Source organism: Schistocerca cancellata, chromosome 2, assembly GCF_023864275.1.
Source record: "Schistocerca cancellata isolate TAMUIC-IGC-003103 chromosome 2, iqSchCanc2.1, whole genome shotgun sequence".
Lineage (NCBI taxonomy): Eukaryota > Metazoa > Arthropoda > Insecta > Orthoptera > Acrididae > Schistocerca > Schistocerca cancellata.
This window is the reverse complement of record NC_064627.1, coordinates 438,849,490-438,859,077: the sequence shown is the minus strand read 5'-3', so window position 1 is coordinate 438,859,077 and position 9,588 is coordinate 438,849,490. Positions and strand designations below refer to the sequence as shown.

Here is a 9,588-nt window from a genome sequence, read left to right as displayed (position 1 = left end):
AGACCGGCGCCCGTCTACAAAAATTAGTGTTGCGTATCTGATAGAAAAGCGACAGTTTGGTATACTACGAATTGATTCCCCGAGGCGTAACCAAGTCAATGAAAGTTCTGTTTTGAAAGTTTTTGTATATTGACATAGAGATCGCTCTCCTTCTGGCAATGTAAGGTAATTACAAGACGTATATTCGTTAGTGTTCATTTTTCTTTATATTGATGGTATCACTGGATCCGATGTATGTCGTCCATTTTGAGTTTCCATACTATTTTTTATCTCGGCGACCAGATTGTGACCTACTCTGACGTGCACTGCCGAGCGGAAAACCGATATCTGGTTGAGTAGACGGGTATTCGTACCGACATTCACCCGAAGGCAACTCAGCTGCGATACCACTCTGCCAGCCCATTCGGTCACCATGTATTAAATGCTGAGAAGTTCGGCTATCGTTCACGCATAGAGTGTAGCGATAACAACGCACAAAAATTATGTTGTTGTTCCGAAACGGTCACAATAAAAGCATATAGCAAGAAAATAAGTATAAAGAATTATTATCTTAAGAATGCAATTATTTACACGTTTTAGACAATTTTGTAAAGTTGTGATATACCACGACAGGGGTATCTAACTTTTTTTACTAAACCTACCAGTTTAGGTGACTCAACAGCAAATCCAGACCTGAAGAACGACATTTTGCTAGTTATTTTATCAAATATGATCATCTACATTTAGATTAACATACACATTAACTGAATCAAAATTACAGAATACAGGACAATGCTAGACGTATATCTTATTCAAAATATTTTCAGGACAAATCATTCTATGATTCTGAAGCACTTAGTATACACTGCCGAGTCACAGAAATGTGACCTCCTAACAAAAGCTTGAATAACCACATTTCTTAAAGGCACATTTGCATGCTGAGCTTTTATTGGCAGAAAACGTAATTAAAAGTAATGAAATAAAGAAGTAATTTGAGCTATATATCTAGTCCGCGGTTGTATAAATATTGTCTGCAGACGCTGGAAACATTTGGAGATATTTGATCGTCAGATTATTGGCGGAATGAGAGGTAAATTTTGTTTTGTAGGTTTCACCAGATCGGACGTATTTTGGCGCATCGCCAATAATACAGTATAACTTCGTTAGCGCGAACTCGCATAAGGCGAACTCGCGGTTAAAGCGAAAAAACAAAATTGGTCCCACCAGGAATGCATTAGTTCTTATGGTATGTTTTATCGGTTGACACGAATTTCGGTTAAGGCGAATTACGAACTCTGTTTCAGTTCCCAGCGTAATTAAATTTCACTGTAACACAAACTTCCGACCTTAGTGTATTCTGCCGCGCGGGTTTAGCCGAGCGATAGCCGTCACGATAGCTCAGCGTGTTCGGTCAGAGGGTTAGCTGCCCTCTGTATAAAAAACTGAGTTAATCCATCAACAACGAACTTACGACGTCCGCCCCGAGCGGATGCAAGAAACAAAACCGAACAAAAATGAGATTTTAAAAAAATAAAAATAAAAAAAGCGGTCTAGGGCGTTGCAGTCACGGACTGTACGGCTGGTCCCGGCGGAGGTTCGAGTCCTCCCTCGGGCATGGGTGTGTGTGTTTGTCCTTAGGATAATTTAGGTTAAGTAGTGTGTAAGCTTAGGGACTGATGACATTGGCAGTTAAGTCCCATAAGATTTCACACATATTTGAACATTTAGAGTATTCTGAAGCCTAATTTTTTGTCCGAAATGAGTGTAGGAAATGTAGCTACAAAGCTAATTATATATATTGTTGACTCTTTTTAACGTATTGTAGGTCGGTAGCCGCGATTATCACCTCAACAATCAGCGTATGCTCTACATTGTAAGACATTCAATGATGTGTGCAGCAGCATTTAGGAACGTACACAGTGCCATATTTGACAGGTGTTCTGTTAGTCGTAGCCGTATCGAGTTGGAATACTGAATAAAAACTACAGTTACAACCGGTACCGTAGCACAGTAGGACCGTAGGAAACAGACAGCGCCGGCCGGTTTGGCCAAGCGGTTCTAGGCGCTTCAGTCTGGAACCGCGCTACCGCTACGGTCGCAGGTTCGAATCCTGCCTCGGGCATGGATGTGCGTGATTTCCTTAGGTTAGTTAGGTTTAAGTAGTTCTAAGTTCTAGGGGACTGATAACCTCAGACGTTAAGTCCCATAGTGCTCAGAGCCATTTGAACCATTTGAAACACACAGTTCTAAATGTACAATTAAAGCTTAAGATTCTAGATGAAGTGGACCGTGGTGCCAAGAAAACAGCAATTGCAGAGCAGTTTGGAATACCTTAATCTACTTTATCTACGATTATTATGAATCAAGAAAAAATTATTAATGCTGCGGCATCAGGTTCTGGAAATAAATCTAAACGACTTCGTAGGGCCAAGTACGAAGACATCGAGACGTTACTGCTCGAATGGTTCAATCATATGCATGCATCTAACATACCTTTATCTGGACTTGTGATTCAGTCAAAAGCAAATGATATTGCTAAAGATATGGGCATCGATGACTGCTGGTTCGTTGTATCGGTTCCATGACCGAATTTTTTCCAAGAAATTAACGTACATAATTTGTGAGTACTTGTAAATTGACAATCACTTTATAGTGTTATAAGTCTACAATAACGTGATTGACAGTGTAGTGCATTACACATTAGTGTACTGCTGTACATGTATACTTAATAAAATCTGTGTTTTTCACTTAACACGAATTTTTTATCACGATCTCCTGATTTTTCGGTCCCTTCGGATTCGTGTTAACGAAGTTTTACTGTACTACATTATTTTATGAATACATTCACGAGTTGCAACCAAACGGCACTCTTAACTGCGTAAAGCAATCCTCAATGTAATTGTCGTAATTTAATTGTACTTTATTTCAGAATATACTGTTATTGCTAAACTAAGTACGTTTCATTTTGTATCTTTAGTCGTTGTAAGATGATTGGGTGACTAGGATGGCAAAAGGTTCAAATACATGGAGAAGAAACACGGTTAAGAATATATGAACGGACCTTTAACAAACAAAGCCACGATCATGCGCCGCGAGTTTGTATGATATTTAATATTCAATACTATAATTCATTGTATTGTCTCGATCCAGGTACGAAGAGCTAAAAATTAAAATTTGGAACGCGAGACGTGCAGTAAGAGAGTCACTAAGATTCTGGAAGCTACCAACAGGGATCATGAGCTATGCCGACTCCAATGCCGTGACCAGCTGCTCCAACATCTCGGTAGAGGATCCACGCCACGAAGAACCCGATCGAGTTGGTCCCACAAATTTTCGACTGGGTTTAAATTCGGGGCATCAGGCGACCAGGAGAACACGGTCAACTCATACTGATGCTCTTCGAATCACGCACATGCACAGCGACACGCATGAAATGTTGCATTGTCTTGCTGGTAAATACCAGCGTGCAGAGAGAAGAAAACTGCAAGTAGGAACGGACTTGGTCCCTAAGGATACGTGCATACCTGTGTTATTTCCATTGTGCCTTCCAGAACACCACAAAAACATTTCCAATAATACGAGGGTCACTCCAAAGGAAATGCACACTACTTTTTTTAAATCCATCTTTTATTCTACATGTTTGAAAGTTTTAGAGTGTGTAGATACATCCTTTGGGAACAATATTTTCATTTCTCCACATAATTTCCATCCCTCTCTACTGCCTTACACCATCTTGGAACCAGCGCCTGTATACCCTCACGGTAAAATTCTGGATCAACCTGTTGGAGCCACTGTTTAGTAGCGTGCACAAACGAGTCATCATCTTAAAACCTTGTTCTACGAAGAGAGTCTTTCAGTTTCCCAGTGAGATGATAGTCACATGGAGCCAAGTCAGGACTGTAAGGCGGGTGTTTCAGTGTTGTCCATCCGAGTTTTGTGATCGCTTCCATGATTTTTTGACTGACATGTGGCCGTGCATTGTCATGAAACAGCAAAACATCCTGCTTTTGCCGATGTGGTCGAACACGACTCAATCGAGCTTGAAGTTTGTTCAGTGTCGTCACATATGCATCAGAATTTATAGTGGTTCCACTTGGCATGATGTCCAGAAGCAATAGTCCTTCGGAATCGATAAACACTGTAGCCATAATTTTTCCAACAGAAGGTGTGGTTTTGAATTCTTTTTTTCTTGGGTGAATTTGCATGATGCCACTCCATTGATTGCCTCTTCGTCGCTGGTGAAAAATGATGGAACCATGTATCATCACCTGTCACAATTCTTCCAAGAAATTCATCTCCACTATTCTCGTACTGTTCCAAAAGTTCGCTGCAGATTGTTTTTCTTGTTTCTTTGTGAGCCACTGTCAACATCCTGGGAACCCACCTGTCACAAACATATTTTAACGCCAACACTTTCAGTATTCTGCAAACACCTCCTTTCCCCTATCCCAACGTAGCGTGACAATTCGTTCACTGTGATGTGTCTGTCAGCAGTCACCAATTCGTTAACTCTCTGCACATTGTCTGGAGTGTGTGCAGTACGAGGCCTGCCGCTGCGAGGACAATCCTCACTATTGCCATGCCAGCTTTCATCACCTAACGTGCTTGCCCACCGACTAACTGTACTGCGATCGACAGCAGCATCTCCATACACCTATTTCAACCTCTTGTGGATGTTTCCCACTGTCTCCTTTTCACAGCACAGGAGTTCTATGACGGCACGTTGCTTCTGACGAACGTCAAGTGTAGCAGCCATCTTGAAGACATGCTGGGACGGCGCCACTCACGGGAATAGGTTGAACTAAGTTTAAAAACAAGCGAGAAGGATGTATCTACACACTGTAAAACTTTCACGCATGCAGAACGAAAACTGTATTTTTGCAAAAATAGTGTGCATTTCTTTCGGAGTTAGCCTCGTAGAACGCTCCGTCGTCTCTGCAGGATACACTCCTGGAAATTGAAATAAGAACACCGTGAATTCATTGTCCCAGGAAGGGGAAACTTTATTGACACATTCCTGGGGTCAGATACATCACATGATCACACTGACAGAACCACAGGCACATAGACACAGGCAACAGAGCATGCACAATGTCGGCACTAGTACAGTGTATATCCACCTTTCGCAGCGATGCAGGCTGCTATTCTCCCATGGAGACGATCGTAGAGATGCTGGATGTAGTCCTGTGGAACGGCTTGCCATGCCATTTCCACCTGGCGCCTCAGTTGGACCAGCGTTCGTGCTGGACGTGCAGACCGCGTGAGACGACGCTTCATCCAGTCCCAAACATGCTCAATGGGGGACAGATCCGGAGATCTTGCTGGCCAGGGTAGTTGACTTACACCTTCTAGAACACGTTGGGTGGCACGGGATACATGCGGACGTGCATTGTCCTGTTGGAACAGCAAGTTCCCTTGCCGGTCTAGGAATGGTAGAACGATGGGTTCGATGACGGTTTGGATGTACCGTGCACTATTCAGTGTCCCCTCGACGATCACCAGTGGTGTACGGCCAGTGTAGGAGATCGCTCCCCACACCATGATGCCGGGTGTTGGCCCTGTGTGCCTCAGTCGTATGCAGTCCTGATTGTGGCGCTCACCTGCACGGCGCCAAACACGCATACGACCATCATTGGCACCAAGGCAGAAGCGACTCTCATCGCTGAAGACGACACGTCTCCATTCGTCCCTCCATTCACGCCTGTCGCGACACCACTGGAGGCGGGCTGCACGATGTTGGGGCGTGAGCGGAAGACGGCCTAACGGTGTGCGGGACCGTAGCCCAGCTTCATGGAGACGGTTGCGAATGGTCCTCGCCGATACCCCAGGAGCAACAGTGTCCCTAATTTGCTGGGAAGTGGCGGTGCGGTCCCCTACGGCACTGCGTAGGATCCTACGGTCTTGGCGTGCATCCGTGCGTCGCTGCGGTCCGGTCCCAGGTCGACGGGCACGTGCACCTTCCGCCGACCACTGGCGACAACATCGATGTACTGTGGAGACCTCACGCCCCACGTGTTGAGCAATTCGGCGGTACGTCAACCCGGCCTCCCGCATGCCCACTATACGCCCTCGCTCAAAGTCCGTCAACTGCACATACGGTTCACGTCCACGCTGTCGCGGCATGCTACCAGTGTTAAAGACTGCGATGGAGCTCCGTATGCCACGGCAAACTGGCTGACACTGACGGCGGCGGTGCACAAATGCTGTGCAGCTAGCGCCATTCGACGGCCAACACCACGGTTCCTGGTGTGTCCGCTGTGCCGCGCGTGTGATCATTGCTTGTACAGCCCTCTCGCAGTGTCCGGAGCAAGTATGGTGGGTCTGACACACCGGTGTCAATGTGTTCTTTTTTCCATTTCCAGGAGTGTATTTCGTTTGACGTTTCACGCCGTACACGCCAACGGCCATTTGTCCGATGGTACATAAAACGTGATTCATCTGGAAAGGTCACCTGTAAGCCACTCTCTGAACGTCCATTTGCGATATTAGCGTGCAAGTTCTAGCCTTCGGCGCCGCTGAACAGCAGTCAGCACTGGTGCAGAACCAGGCGCCTGCTGCAGAGATCTGTACGCAGAGTGGTCATTGCGGAGACGCTGTTGGCAGCCACTTAGTTCATCTGAGCAGTCAGTTGCTCAACATTTCCACATCTATTCGCCCGTACACTCCCCCAAACCATCATTCATCCGTGTCATTTACAGCCCGTGGTGCACCACAGTTGCCTAGTCGCCGGTTTTGGATAGCACCACTTTGCCATGCACGGTATATTTTAAACACAGCAGCAAGCTAACAGTTTAGAGACTTAGTCATTTCGGAAATGGCCCGGAAGCTAATTATCAAGTTCTTTTGGACGGCAGATATAATGCTCCATCTCCGCATTACGACGAAAGTAGTTCGACTCAGTTCCGCACTGTCGTTTGCTCCATAAAGTGCGCCCTTACGGTCTATCCGATGACATATGCGGCTGGATAGAAAGTTTTCTAACAGACAGGGAGCAGTATGTTGTCCTGAACGAGGTGATTTCAGCAGAAACAAGCGTAACTTGACGTGTACCCCAGGGCAGTGTAATAAGTCCGCTGCTTTTTACGATTTACGTGGACGATCTGGTTGATGGTATTGACAGCGGCTTTAGACTGTTTGTCGATGATGCTGTGGTCTACGGGAAAGTTCACACGAAAGTTGTGAACAAATCAACGAGGATTTGCAGAAAATAAATGAGTGGTATAATGACTGGCAGTTATCTCTCAATAATAGTAAGTGTAACCTACTGCGTATAACAAGGCCCAAATCCCCATTAATGTACGAGTACAAAATAAATACCCAGTCTTTGGAAGCGGTAACTTTCGTCAAGTATCTGCGTGTGACTATTCGAAATGATCCCAAATGGAATTATCAGATTACAAAAGTAACGGGTAAGGCAAACTCTAGATTGTGGTTTATTGGTAGAATCCTGAAGCGATGCAGTCCATCAGCAAAAGAAATAACTTACAATACGTTAGTTCGTCCAGTATTAGAGTGCTGTTCATCTGTATGGGACCCTTACCAGCTGGGTCTGATCCAAGAGGTTGAGAAGGTCCAAAGAAGAGCGGCAACATTCGTAACTGGTACATTAGCCATCGCAAGAGCGATTCAAATCTCATAGAAAGTTTGAAGTGGGACACACTTGAAGATAGGTGGCGTGTTAAACGGAATGGGCTGCTGACTAAATTCCGATATCCGATCTTCGCCGAAGATGCAGAGCATAGATTATTATCTCCAACTTTCAAATCGCGCAATGATCACCATTCAAAGATACGGGAAATTAGAGCTCGTACTGAGGCGTTCAGACAGTCGTTTTTCCCACGCGCGCTGCGCGAGTGGAACAGAGGGAGGAAATGACTTTAGTGCGAATTGTGCCCTCCGCCACACACCGCTTGGTGGCTAGCGGATTGTATATGTCGATGTAGAAGACTACACTATTTTCCGCTCCATCCCCCTACCACCACCGTCCCACCCCAACCCGCCCCTACACGGGTTAGATACCCCCACTGCTAATGCTGCCACCTACTGTCTATGAGTGGCTTTTACACGTTGATGTCGAACACAGAAATTGGTCACATAAATGTGACTGACCAGTGTATAACTTTGATCTAGATACAAATAATAAGTAACTTCATTCTTCATGCATGACGATGGATAGATGTTTAACAGAGACTGTTGGTTTTAATAAAGAAGTTCTACAGCTTTGGTGCCGAATCGTGTTTTTCAAAAATACTCCCAAGTTTTAAAAAGCTGCACGGACGAACATCCCCATCCCTGCTCGCTTCCAAGCACGTTTTACCAGGTTACATACTGATAAAGATAAATATGGAATTTTCTGATACACCCCAGCTTCGACTTTTTTCAACGGGTATTTGTGGATGTCACATGTGTACACATACCCAATGCTGGAAAATTATTTATGTTTGTCAACCCGAGAAGAAGCTAACATAAGTATCAATTTCTAATAGTTTGAATATTGTGTATCTTTCCCGCCTTAATTTGATGTTGAACAAGGTATGCATTGTAAGTAGGCTGTTTATGTTTTCTTTATGTAAGTAGGCTGTTTATGTTTTCTTATTGGCAACGTTACGTAGCGCTCTATATGAAAATCACTGGCTGTGCTGTGTGCAGTCTGTGGCTAGTTTGCATTGTTGTCTGCCATTGTAGTGTTGGGCAGCGGCAGCTGGATGTGAACAGCGCGTAGCGTTGCGCAGTTGGAGGTGAGCCGCCAGCAGTGGTGGATGTGGGGAGAGAGATGGCGGAGGTTTGAAATTTCCAATACTGGATATCATGAACTGCTATGTATATTATGATTTTTCAATACTATTAAGGTAAATACATTGTTTGTTCTCTATTAAAATCTTTCATTTACTAACTATGCCTATCAGTAGTTAGTGCCTTCCGTAGTTTGAATCTTTTATTTAGTTTGAATCTTGCGGGCAAGTTCTCTACCATCTTTTTTTTTTAATATTTTTGTCTTATTTTGTTCTTTATTGTTCGTTCCATTTGTTCGGGACGGACGTCCCATGACATCCATTTAGGTTCATCTTTGATCTGTTTACTCAGTTTTTTGTTACAGAGGGCGACTAACCCTCTGACCGAACGGCATTAAAAATGGCAACAGCGCATGGCGGCCTGGATGGTCACCCATCCAAGTGCCGACCACGCCCGACAGCGCTTAACTTCGGTGATCTCACGACAACCGGTGTATCCACTGCGGCAAGGCCGTTGCCTGTTATATGGCTCAGCAATAGCCGAGCACTACAAAAATACCTTATAGACTCATTTAACGTTCCCCTCCACGGAAATCTTTAGTAAAAGGCGAAAGATTTATTCGTTTTGAAGGGAAACCAGAGTGCCATCTGAGCTACCGAAGCACGACTCACGCCCGGTCCTCACAGCTTTACTTCTGCCATTATCTCGTCTCCTACCTTCCGAACTTTACAGAAGCTCTCCTGCGAACCATGCAGAACTAGCACTCCTGAAAGAAAGGATACTGCGGAGACAAGGCTGTATTCAGTCGGCTGTACTGATCGCAACGTGCGTTGCGCCGCTGTTATTGTTGTCCGTACCCCTGCTCGGGCTTCAGCG

The 9,588-nt window shown here is 44.8% G+C and overlaps 1 non-coding gene across 1 annotated transcript; it reads right to left on the bottom strand.

Annotated features, from left to right (window-relative positions):
- Positions 1 to 9,238: 9,238 nt before the first annotated feature.
- Positions 9,239 to 9,356, bottom strand: LOC126163320 (U5 spliceosomal RNA). Its single transcript, XR_007535214.1, has one exon. It is a non-coding gene; the product is annotated as a U5 spliceosomal RNA (small nuclear RNA).
- Positions 9,357 to 9,588: the final 232 nt, after the last annotated feature.